Source organism: Mytilus trossulus, chromosome 2 (genome assembly GCF_036588685.1).
Source record: "Mytilus trossulus isolate FHL-02 chromosome 2, PNRI_Mtr1.1.1.hap1, whole genome shotgun sequence".
Taxonomy (NCBI): domain Eukaryota; kingdom Metazoa; phylum Mollusca; class Bivalvia; order Mytilida; family Mytilidae; genus Mytilus; species Mytilus trossulus.
Window position 1 is genome coordinate 8424321 of NC_086374.1, and position 14071 is coordinate 8438391.

Below are 14071 nucleotides of genomic sequence, written 5' to 3' on the forward strand. Positions count from 1 at the left end.
TATCTCAATAATGTAAACTGTCACTGAGGCGGTATCGATGTTACTGCCTGTCATTTCTCTACAATACGTGTATCTCAATAATGTAAACTGTCACTGAGGCGGTATCGATGTTGCTGTCGGTTATTTCTCTACAATACGTGTATCTCAATAATGTAAACTGTCACTGAGGCGATATCGATGATACTGTAAGTTATTTCTCTACAATACGTGTATCTCAATAATGTAAACTGTCACTGAGGCGGTATCGATGTTACTGTCAGTTATTTCTCTACAATACGTGTATCTCAATAATGTAAACTGTCACTGAGGCGGTATCGATGATACTGTAAGTTATTTCTCTACAATACGTGTATCTCAATAATGTAAACTGTCACTGAGGCGGTATCAATGATACTGTAAGTTATTTCTCTACAATACGTGTATCTCAATAATGTAAACTGTCACTGAGGCGGTATCGATGTTGCTGTCGGTTATTTCTCTACAATACGTGTATCTCATTAATGTAAACTGTCACTGAGGCGGTAATAATGTAACTGTCAGTTATTTCTCTACAATACGTGTATCTCAATAATGTAAACTGTCACTGAGGCGGTATCAATGATACTGTAAGTTATTTCTCTACAATACGTGTATCTTAATAATGTAAACTGTTACTGAGGCGGTATCGATGTTACTGTCAGTTATTTCTCTACAATACGTGTATCTCAATAATGTAAACTGTTACTGAGGCGGTATCGTAGTTACTGTCAGCTATTTATCTACAATACGTGTATCTCAATAATGTAAACTGTCACTGAGGCGGTATCAATGATACTGTAAGTTATTTCTCTACAATACGTGCATCTCAATAATGTAAACTGTCACTGAGGCGGTATCGATGTTACTGTCAGCTATTTCTCTACAATACGTGTATCTCAATAATGTAAACTGTCACTGAGGCGGTATCGATGTTACTGTCAGTTATTGCTCTACAATACGTGTATCTCAATAATGTAAACTGTTACTGGGGCGGTATCGTAGTTACTGTCAGCTATTTCTCTACAATACGTGTATCTCAATAATGTAAACTGTTACTGAGGCGGTATCGTAGTTACTGTCAGCTATTTCTCTACAATACGTGTATCTCAATAATGTAAACTGTCACTGAGGCGGTAACGATGTAACTGTCAGTTATTTCTCTACAATACGTGTATCTCAATAATGTAAACTGTTACTGAGGCGGTATCGTAGTTACTGTCAGCTATTTCTCTACAATACGTGTATCTCAAGATTTTAAACTGCAGCTGAGGCGATATCGATGTTGCTGTCAGTTATTGCTCTACACCACGTGTATCTCAATAATGTAAACTGTCACTGAGGCGGTATCAATGATACTGTCAGTTATTTCTCTACAATACGTGTATCTCAATAATGTAAACTGTTACTGAGGCGGTATCGTAGTTACTGTCAGTTATTTCTCTACAATACGTGTATTTCAATAATGTAGACTGTCACTGTGGCGGTATCAATGTTACTGCCTGTTATTTCTCTACAATACGTGTATCTGAATAATGTAAACTGTCACTGAGGCTGTATCAATATTACTGCCTGTTATTTCTCTACAATACATGTGTATCTAGATAATGTAAACTGTCACTGAGGCGGTATCAATGATACTGTAAGTTATTTCTCTACAATACGTGTATCTCAATAATGTAAACTGTCACTGAGGCGGTATCGATGTTACTGTCGGTTATTTCTCTACAATACGTGTATCTCAATAATGTAAACTGTCACTGAGGCGGTATCGATGTTACTGTAAGTTATTTCTCTACGATACGTGTATCTCATTAATGTAAACTGTCACTGAGGCGGTATCGATGTTACTGCCTGTTATTTCTCTACAATACGTGTATCTCAATAATGTAAACTGTCACTGAGGCGGTATCGATGTTACTGTCGGTTATTTCTCTACAATACGTGTATCTCAAGAATGTAAACTGTCACTGAGGCGGTATCAATGTTACTGTCAGTTATTTCTCTACAATACGTGTATCTCATTAATGTAAACTGTTACTGGGGCGGTATCGTAGTTACTGTCAGCTATTTCTCTACAATACGTGTATCTCAATAATGTAAACTGTCACTGAGGCGGTATCAATGATACTGTAAGTTATTTCTCTACAATACGTGTATCTTAATAATGTAAACTGTTACTGAGGCGGTATCGATGTTACTGTCAGTTATTTCTCTACAATACGTGAATCTCAATAATGTAAACTGTTACTGAGGCGGTATCGTAGTTACTGTCAGCTATTTATCTACAATACGTGTATCTCAATAATGTAAACTGTCACTGAGGCGGTATCGATGTTACTGTCAGTTATTGCTCTACAATACGTGTATCTCAATAATGTAAACTGTTACTGGGGCGGTATCGTAGTTACTGTCAGCTATTTCTCTACAATACGTGTATCTCAATAATGTAAACTGTTACTGAGGCGGTATCGTAGTTACTGTCAGCTATTTCTCTACAATACGTGTATCTCAATAATGTAAACTGTCACTGAGGCGGTAACGATGTAACTGTCAGTTATTTCTCTACAATACGTGTATCTCAATAATGTAAACTGTCACTGAGGCGGTATCGATGTTACTGTCGGTTATTTCTCTACAATACGTGTATCTCAATAATGTAAACTGTCACTGAGGCGGTATCGATGTTGCTGTCGGTTATTTCTCTACAATACGTGTATCTCAATAATGTAAACTGTCACTGAGGCGGTATCAATGATACTGTAAGTTATTTCTCTACAATACGTGTATCTTAATAATGTAAACTGTTACTGAGGCGGTATCGATGTTACTGTCAGTTATTTCTGTACAATACGTGTATCTCAATAATGTAAACTGTTACTGAGGCGGTATCGTAGTTACTGTCAGCTATTTATCTACAATACGTGTATCTCAATAATGTAAACTGTCACTGAGGCGGTAACGATGTAACTGTCAGTTATTTCTCTACAATACGTGTATCTCAATAATGTAAACTATTACTGAGGCGGTATCGTAGTTACAGTCAGCTATTTCTCTACAATACGTGTATCTCAAGATTTTAAACTGCAGCTGAGGCGATATCGATGTTGCTGTCAGTTATTGCTCTACACCACGTGTATCTCAATAATGTAAACTGTCACTGAGGCGGTATCGATGATACTGTCAGTTATTTCTCTACAATACGTGTATCTCAATAATGTAAACTGTCACTGAGGCGGTAACGATGTAACTGTCAGTTATTTCTCTACAATACGTGTATCTCAATAATGTAAACTGTTACTGAGGCGGTATCGTAGTTACTGTCAGCTATTTCTCTACAATACGTGTATCTCAAGATTTTAAACTGCAGCTGAGGCGATATCGATGTTGCTGTCAGTTATTGCTCTACACCACGTGTATCTCAATAATGTAAACTGTCACTGAGGCGATATCAATGTAACTGTCAGTTATTTCTCTACAATACGTGTATCTCAATAATGTAAACTGTCACTGAGGCGGTATCAATGTAACTGTCAGTTATTTCTCTACAATACGTGTATCTCAATAATGTAAACTGTCACTGAGGCGGTATCAAAATTACTGCCTGTTATTTCTCTACAATACGTGTGTATCTCAATAATGTAAACTGTCACTGAGGCGGTATCAATGATACTGTCAGTTATTTCTCTACAATACGTGTATCTTAATAATGTAAACTGTCACTGAGGCGGTATCGATGTTACTGTCAGTTATTTCTCTACAATACGTGTATCTCAATAATGTAAACTGTCACTGTGGCGGTATCAATGTTACTGCCTGTTATTTCTCTCCAATACGTGTATCTGAATAATGTAAACTGTCACTGAGGCTGTATCAATATTACTGCCTGTTATTTCTCTACAATACATGTGTATCTAGATAATGTAAACTGTCACTGAGGCGGTATCAATGATACTGTAAGTTATTTCTCTACAATACGTGTATCTCAATAATGTAAACTGTCACTGAGGCGGTATCGATGTTACTGTCGGTTATTTCTCTACAATACGTGTATCTCAATAATGTAAACTGTCACTGAGGCGGTATCGATGTTACTGTCAGCTATTTCTCTACAATACGTGTATCTCAATAATGTAAACTGTCACTGAGGCGATATCGATGTTACTGTCGGTTATTTCTCTACAATACGTGTATCTCATTAATGTAAACTGTCACTGAGGCGGTATCAATGTAACTGTCAGTTATTTCTCTACAATACGTGTATCTCAATAATGTAAACTGTCACTGAGGCGGTATCAATGTAACTGTCAGTTATTTCTCTACAATACGTGTATCTTGATAATATAAACTGTCACTGAGGCGGTATCGATGTTGCTGTCGGTTATTTCTCTACACCACGTGTATCTTGATAAAGTTAACTGTCACTGAGGCGGTATCGATGTTACTGCCTGTTATTTCTCTACAATACGCGTATCTCAATAATGTAAACTGTCACTGAGGCGGTATCGATGTTACTGTCGGTTATTTCTCTACAATACGTGTATCTCAATAATGTAAACTGTCACTGAGGCGGTATCGTAGTTACTGTCAGCTATTTCTCTACAATACGTGTATCTCAATAATGTAAACTGTCACTGAGGCGGTATCAATGATACTGTAAGTTATTTCTCTACAATACGTGCATCTCAATAATGTAAACTGTCACTGAGGCGGTATCGATGATACTGTAAGTTATTTCTCTACAATACGTGTATCTCAATAATGTAAACTGTCACTGAGGCGGTATCGATGTTACTGTCGGTTATTTCTCTACAATACGTGTATCTCAATAATGTAAACTGTCACTGAGGCGGTATCGTAGTTACTGTCAGCTATTTCTCTACAATACGTGTATCTCAATAATGTAAACTGTCACTGAGGCGGTATCAATGATACTGTAAGTTATTTCTCTACAATACGTGCATCTCAATAATGTAAACTGTCACTGAGGCGGTATCGATGATACTGTAAGTTATTTCTCTACAATACGTGTATCTCAATAATGTAAACTGTCACTGAGGCGGTATCGATGTTACTGCCTGTCATTTCTCTACAATACGTGTATCTCAATAATGTAAACTGTCACTGAGGCGGTATCGATGTTGCTGTCGGTTATTTCTCTACAATACGTGTATCTCATTAATGTAAACTGTCACTGAGGCGGTATCGATGTTACTGTCAGCTATTTATCTACAATACGTGTATCTCAATAATGTAAACTGTCACTGAGGCGGTATCGATGTTACTGTAAGTTATTTCTCTACAATACGTGTATCTCAATAATGTAAACTGTCACTGAGGCGGTATCGATGTTACTGTCGGTTATTTCTCTACAATACGTGTATCTTAATAATGTAAACTGTCACTGAGGCGGTATCGATGTTGCTGCCTGTTATTTCTCTACAATACGTGTATCTCAATAATGTAAACTGTCACTGAGGCGGTATCGTAGTTACTGTCAGCTATTTCTCTACAATACGTGTATCTTAATAATGTAAACTGTCACTGAGGCGGTATCGATGTTGCTGCCTGTTATTTCTCTACAATACGTGTATCTCAATAATGTAAACTGTCACTGAGGCGGTATCGATGTTGATGTCGGTTATTTCTCTACAATACGTGTATCTTAATAATGTAAACTGTCACTGAGGCGGTATCGATGTTACTGCCTGTTATTTCTTTACAATACGTGTATCTCAATAATGTAAACTGTCACTGAGGCGGTCACGATGTTACTGCCTGTTATTTCTCTACAATACGTGTATCTCAATAATGTAAACTGTCACTGAGGCGGTATCGATGTTGCTGTCGGTTATTTCTCTACAATACGTGTATCTTAATAATGTAAACTGTCACTGAGGCGGTATCGATGATACTGTAAGTTATTTCTCTACAATACGTGTATCTCATTAATGTAAACTGTCACTGAGGCGGTATCGATGTTACTGCCTGTCATTTCTCTACAATACGTGTATCTCAAGAATGTAAACTGTCACTGAGGCGGTATCGATGTTGCTGTCGGTTATTTCTCTACAATACGTGTATCTCAATAATGTAAACTGTCACTGAGGCGGTATCGATGTTACTGCCTGTCATTTCTCTACAATACGTGTATCTCAAGAATGTAAACTGTCACTGAGGCGGTATCGTAGTTACTGTCAGCTATTTCTCTACAATACGTGTATCTCAATAATGTAAACTGTCACTGAGGCGGTATCAATGATACTGTAAGTTATTTCTCTACAATACGTGCATCTCAATAATGTAAACTGTCACTGAGGCGGTATCGATGTTACTGTCAGTTTTTTCTCTACAATACGTGTATCTCAATAATGTAAACTGTCACTGATGCGATATCGATGTTATTGCCTGTTATTTCTCTACAATACGTGTATCTCAATAATGTAAACTGTCACTGAGGCGGTATCGATGTTACTGCCTGTCATTTCTCTACAATACGTGTATCTCAATAATGTAAACTGTCACTGAGGCGGTATCGATGTTACTGTCAGTTATTTCTCTACAATACGTGTATCTCAATAATGTAAACTGTCACTGAGGCGGTATCGATGTTGCTGTCGGTTATTTCTCTACAATACGTGAATCTTAATAATGTAAACTGTTACTGAGGCGGTATCGTAGTTACTGTCAGCTATTTATCTACAATACGTGTATCTCAATAATGTAAACTGTCAATGAGGCGGTATCGATGTTACTGTCGGTTATTTCTCTACAATACGCGCATCTCAATAATGTAAACTGTCACTGAGGCGGTATCGATGTTACTGTCGGTTATTTCTCTACAATACGTGTATCTCAATAATGTAAACTGTCACTGAGGCGGTATCGATGTTACTGCCTGTCATTTCTCTACAATACGTGTATCTCAATAATGTAAACTGTCACTGAGGCGGTATCGATGTTACTGTCAGTTATTTCTCTACAATACGTGTATCTCAATAATGTAAACTGTCACTGAGGCGGTATCGATGTTACTGTCAGTTTTTTCTCTACAATACGTGTATCTCAATAATGTAAACTGTCACTGAGGCGGTATCGATGTTACTGCCTGTTATTTCTTTACAATACGTGTATCTCAATAATGTAAACTGTCACTGAGGCGGTATCGATGTTGCTGTCGGTTATTTCTCTACAATACGTGTATCTCAATAATGTAAACTGTCACTGAGGCGGTATCGATGTTACTGCCTGTCATTTCTCTACAATACGTGTATCTCAATAATGTAAACTGTCACTGAGGCGGTATCGATGTTACTGTCAGTTATTTCTCTACAATACGTGTATCTCAATAATGTAAACTGTCACTGAGGCGGTATCGATGTTGCTGTCGGTTATTTCTCTACAATACGTGAATCTTAATAATGTAAACTGTTACTGAGGCGGTATCGTAGTTACTGTCAGCTATTTATCTACAATACGTGTATCTCAATAATGTAAACTGTCAATGAGGCGGTATCGATGTTACTGTCGGTTATTTCTCTACAATACGCGCATCTCAATAATGTAAACTGTCACTGAGGCGGTATCGATGTTACTGTCGGTTATTTCTCTACAATACGTGTATTTCAATAATGTAAACTGTCACTGAGGCGGTAACGATGTTACTGCCTGTTATTTCTCTACAATACGTGTATCTCAATAATGTAAACTGTCACTGAGGCGGTATCGATGTTACTGCCTGTTATTTCTTTACAATACGTGTATCTCAATAATGTAAACTGTCACTGAGGCGGTAACGATGTTACTGCCTGTTATTTCTCTACAATACGTGTATCTCAATAATGTAAACTGTCACTGAGGCGGTATCGATGTTACTGCCTGTCATTTCTCTACAATACGTGTATCTCAATAATGTAAACTGTCACTGAGGTGGTATCGATGTTGCTGTCGGTTATTTCTCTACAATACGTGCATCTCAATAATGTAAACTGTCACTGAGGCGGTAACGATGTTACTGCCTGTCATTTCTCTACAATACGTGTATCTCAATAATGTAAACTGTCACTGAGGCGGTAACGATGTTACTGCCTGTCATTTCTCTACAATACGTGCATCTCAATAATGTAAACTGTCACTGAGGCGGTAACGATGTTACTGCCTGTCATTTCTCTACAATACGTGCATCTCAATAATGTAAACTGTCACTGAGGCGGTAACGATGTTACTGCCTGTTATTTCTTTACAATACGTGTATCTCAATAATGTAAACTGTCACTGAGGCGGTATCGTAGTTACTGTCAGCTATTTCTCTACAATACGTGTATCTCAATAATGTAAACTGTCACTGAGGCGGTATCGATGTTACTGTCAGTTATTTCTCTACAATACGTGTATCTTAATAATGTAAACTGTCACTGAGGCGGTATCGATGTTGCTGCCTGTTATTTCTCTACAATACGTGTATCTCAATAATGTAAACTGTCACTGAGGCGGTATCGTAGTTACTGTCAGCTATTTCTCTACAATACGTGTATCTCAATAATGTAAACTGTCACTGAGGCGGTATCGATGTTACTGTCAGTTATTTCTCTACAATACGTGTATCTCAATAATGTAAACTGTCACTGAGGCGGTATCGATGTTGCTGTCGGTTATTTCTCTACAATACGTGTATCTCAATAATGTAAACTGTCACTGAGGCGGTATCGATCTTACTGCCTGTCATTTCTCTACAATACGTGTATCTCAATAATGTAAACTGTCACTGAGGCGGTATCGATGTTGCTGTCGGTTATTTCTCTACAATATGTGTATTTCAATAATGTAAACTGTCACGGAGGCGGTAACGATGTTACTGCCTGTTATTTCTCTACAATACGTGTATCTTAATATAAATGTAAACTGTCACTGAGGCGATATCGATGTTATTGCCTGTTTTTTCTCTACAATACGTGTATCTTTATAATGTAAACTGTCACTGAGGCGGTATCAATTTTACTGCATGTTATTTCTCTACAATACGTGTGTATCTTTATAATGTAAACTGTCACTGAGGCAATATCGATGTTATTGCCTGTTATTTCTCTACAATACTTGTATCTCAATAATGTAAACTGTCACTGAGGCAATATCGATGTTACTGTCAGTTATTTCTCTACAATACTTGTATCTCAATAATGTGAACTGTCACTGAGGCGGTATCAATGTTACTGCCAGTAATTTCTGTACAATACGTGTATCTCGTTAATGTAAACTGTTACTGAGGCGGTATCGTAGTTACTGTCAGCTATTTCTCTACGATACGTGTATCTCAATAATGTAAACTGTTACTGAGGCGGTATCGTAGTTACTGTCAGCTATTTCTCTACAATACGTGTATCTCAATATTATAAACTGCAGCTGAGGCGATATCGATGTTGCTGTCAGTTATTGCTCTACAATATGTGTATCTCAATAATGTAAACTGTCACTGAGGCGGTATTGATGATACTGTCAGTTATTTCTCTACAATACGTGTATCTCATTAATGTAAACTGTCACTGAGGCGGTATCAATGTTACTGTCAGTTATTTCTCTACAATACGTGTATCTCAATAATGTAAACTGTCACTGATGCGATATCGATGTTATTGCCTGTTATTTCTCTACATTACGTGTATCTCAATAATGTAAACTGTCACTGAGGCGGTATCGATGTTACTGCCTGTCATTTCTCTACAATACGTGTATCTCAATAATGTAAACTGTCACTGAGGCGGTATCGATGTTGCTGTCGGTTATTTCTCTACAATACGTGTATTTCAATAATGTAAACTGTCACTGAGGCGGTAACGATGTTACTGCCTGTTATTTCTCTACAATACGTGTATCTCAATAATGTAAACTGTCACTGAGGCGGTATCGATGTTGCTGTCGGTTATTTCTCTACAATACGTGTATCTTAATAATGTAAACTGTCACTGAGGCGGTATCGATGATACTGTAAGTTATTTCTCTACAATACGTGTATCTCAAGAATGTAAACTGTCACTGAGGCGGTATCGATGTTGCTGTCGGTTATTTCTCTACAATACGTGTATCTCAATAATGTAAACTGTCACTGAGGCGATATCGATGTTACTGCCTGTTATTTCTTTACAATACGTGTATCTCAATAATGTAAACTGTCACTGAGGCGGTAACGATGTTACTGCCTGTTATTTCTCTACAATACGTGTATCTCAATAATGTAAACTGTCACTGAGGCGGTATCGATGTTGCTGTCGGTTATTTCTCTACAATACGTGTATCTCAATAATGTAAACTGTCACTGAGGCGGTATCGATGTTACTGCCTGTAATTTCTTTACAATACGTGTATCTCAATAATGTAAACTGTCACTGAGACGGTAACGATGTTACTGCCTGTTATTTCTCTACAATACGTGTATCTCAATAATGTAAACTGTCACTGAGGCGGTATCGATGTTGCTGTCAGCTATTTCTCTACAATACGTGTATCTTAATAATGTAAACTGTCACTGAGGCGGTATCGATGTTGCTGTCAGTTATTTCTCTACAATACGTGCATCTCAATAATGTAAACTGTCACTGAGGCGGTAACGATGTTACTGCCTGTTATTTATCTACAATACGTGTATCTCAATAATGTAAACTGTCACTGAGGCGGTATCGATGTTACTGCCTGTTATTTCTCTACAATACGTGTATCTCAATAATGTGAACTGTCACTGAGGCGGTATCAATGTTACTGCCAGTAATTTCTGTACAATACGTGTATCTCGTTAATGTAAACTGTTACTGAGGCGGTATCGTAGTTACTGTCAGCTATTTCTCTACGATACGTGTATCTCAATAATGTAAACTGTTACTGAGGCGGTATCGTAGTTACTGTCATCTATTTCTCTACAATACGTGTATCTCAATATTATAAACTGCAGCTGAGGCGATATCGATGTTGCTGTCAGTTATTGCTCTACAATATGTGTATCTCAATAATGTAAACTGTCACTGAGGCGGTATTGATGATACTGTCAGTTATTTCTCTACAATACGTGTATCTCATTAATGTAAACTGTCACTGAGGCGGTATCAATGTTACTGTCAGTTATTTCTCTACAATACGTGTATCTCAATAATGTAAACTGTCACTGATGCGATATCGATGTTATTGCCTGTTATTTCTCTACATTACGTGTATCTCAATAATGTAAACTGTCACTGAGGCGGTATCGATGTTACTGCCTGTCATTTCTCTACAATACGTGTATCTCAATAATGTAAACTGTCACTGAGGCGGTATCGATGTTGCTGTCGGTTATTTCTCTACAATACGTGTATTTCAATAATGTAAACTGTCACTGAGGCGGTAACGATGTTACTGCCTGTTATTTCTCTACAATACGTGTATCTCAATAATGTAAACTGTCACTGAGGCGGTATCGATGTTGCTGTCGGTTATTTCTCTACAATACGTGTATCTTAATAATGTAAACTGTCACTGAGGCGGTATCGATGATACTGTAAGTTATTTCTCTACAATACGTGTATCTCAAGAATGTAAACTGTCACTGAGGCGGTATCGATGTTGCTGTCGGTTATTTCTCTACAATACGTGTATCTCAATAATGTAAACTGTCACTGAGGCGATATCGATGTTACTGCCTGTTATTTCTTTACAATACGTGTATCTCAATAATGTAAACTGTCACTGAGGCGGTAACGATGTTACTGCCTGTTATTTCTCTACAATACGTGTATCTCAATAATGTAAACTGTCACTGAGGCGGTATCGATGTTGCTGTCGGTTATTTCTCTACAATACGTGTATCTCAATAATGTAAACTGTCACTGAGGCGGTATCGATGTTACTGCCTGTTATTTCTTTACAATACGTGTATCTCAATAATGTAAACTGTCACTGAGACGGTAACGATGTTACTGCCTGTTATTTCTCTACAATACGTGTATCTCAATAATGTAAACTGTCACTGAGGCGGTATCGATGTTGCTGTCAGCTATTTCTCTACAATACGTGTATCTTAATAATGTAAACTGTCACTGAGGCGGTATCGATGTTGCTGTCAGTTATTTCTCTACAATACGTGCATCTCAATAATGTAAACTGTCACTGAGGCGGTAACGATGTTACTGCCTGTTATTTATCTACAATACGTGTATCTCAATAATGTAAACTGTCACTGAGGCGGTATCGATGTTACTGCCTGTTATTTCTCTACAATACGTGTATCTCAATAATGTAAACTGTCACTGAGGCGGTATCGATGTTGCTGTCGGTTATTTCTCTACAATACGTGTATCTCAATAATGTAAACTGTCACTGAGGCGGTATCGATCTTACTGCCTGTCATTTCTCTACAATACGTGTATCTCAATAATGTAAACTGTCACTGAGGCGGTATCGATGTTGCTGTCGGTTATTTCTCTACAATATGTGTATCTCAATAATGTAAACTGTCACTGAGGCGGTATCGATGTTGCTGTCAGCTATTTCTCTACAATACGTGTATCTTAATAATGTAAACTGTCACTGAGGCGGTATCGATGTTGCTGTCAGTTATTTCTCTACAATACGTGAATCTTAATAATGTAAACTGTTACTGAGGCGGTATCGATGTTGCTGTCGGTTATTTCTCTACAATACGTGTATCTCAATAATGTAAACTGTCACTGAGGCGGTATCGATGTTACTGCCTGTTATTTCTCTACAATACGTGTATCTCAATAATGTAAACTGTCACTGAGGCGGTATCGATGTTGCTGTCGGTTATTTCTCTACAATACGTGTATCTCAATAATGTAAACTGTCACTGAGGCGGTATCGATCTTACTGCCTGTCATTTCTCTACAATACGTGTATCTTAATAATGTAAACTGTCACTGAGGCGGTATCGATGTTACTGCCTGTTATTTCTCTACAATACGAGTATCTTAATATAAATGTAAACTGTCACTGAGGCGATATCGATGTTATTGCCTGTTTTTTCTCTACAATACGTGTATCTTTATAATGTAAACTGTCACTGAGGCGGTATCAATTTTACTGCATGTTATTTCTCTACAATACGTGTGTATCTTTATAATGTAAACTGTCACTGAGGCAATATCGATGTTATTGCCTGTTATTTCTCTACAATACTTGTATCTCAATAATGTAAACTGTCACTGAGGCAATATCGATGTTACTGTCAGTTATTTCTCTACAATACTTGTATCTCAATAATGTGAACTGTCACTGAGGCGGTATCAATGTTACTGCCAGTAATTACTGTACAATACGTGTATCTCGTTAATGTAAACTGTTACTGAGGCGGTATCGTAGTTACTGTCAGCTATTTCTCTACGATACGTGTATCTCAATAATGTAAACTGTTACTGAGGCGGTATCGTAGTTACTGTCAGCTATTTCTCTACAATACGTGTATCTCAATATTATAAACTGCAGCTGAGGCGATATCGATGTTGCTGTCAGTTATTGCTCTACAATATGTGTATCTCAATAATGTAAACTGTCACTGAGGCGGTATTGATGATACTGTCAGTTATTTCTCTACAATACGTGTATCTCATTAATGTAAACTGTCACTGAGGCGGTATCAATGTTACTGTCAGTTATTTCTCTACAATACGTGTATCTCAATAATGTAAACTGTCACTGATGCGATATCGATGTTATTGCCTGTTATTTCTCTACATTACGTGTATCTCAATAATGTAAACTGTCACTGAGGCGGTATCGATGTTACTGCCTGTCATTTCTCTACAATACGTGTATCTCAATAATGTAAACTGTCACTGAGGCGGTATCGATGTTGCTGTCGGTTATTTCTCTACAATACGTGTATTTCAATAATGTAAACTGTCACGGAGGCGGTAACGATGTTACTGCCTGTTATTTCTCTACAATACGTGTATCTTAATAATGTAAACTGTCACTGAGGCGATATCGATGTTATTGCCTGTTTTTTCTCTACAATACGTGTATCTTAATAATGTAAACTGTCACTGAGGCGGTATCAATTTTACTGCATGTTATT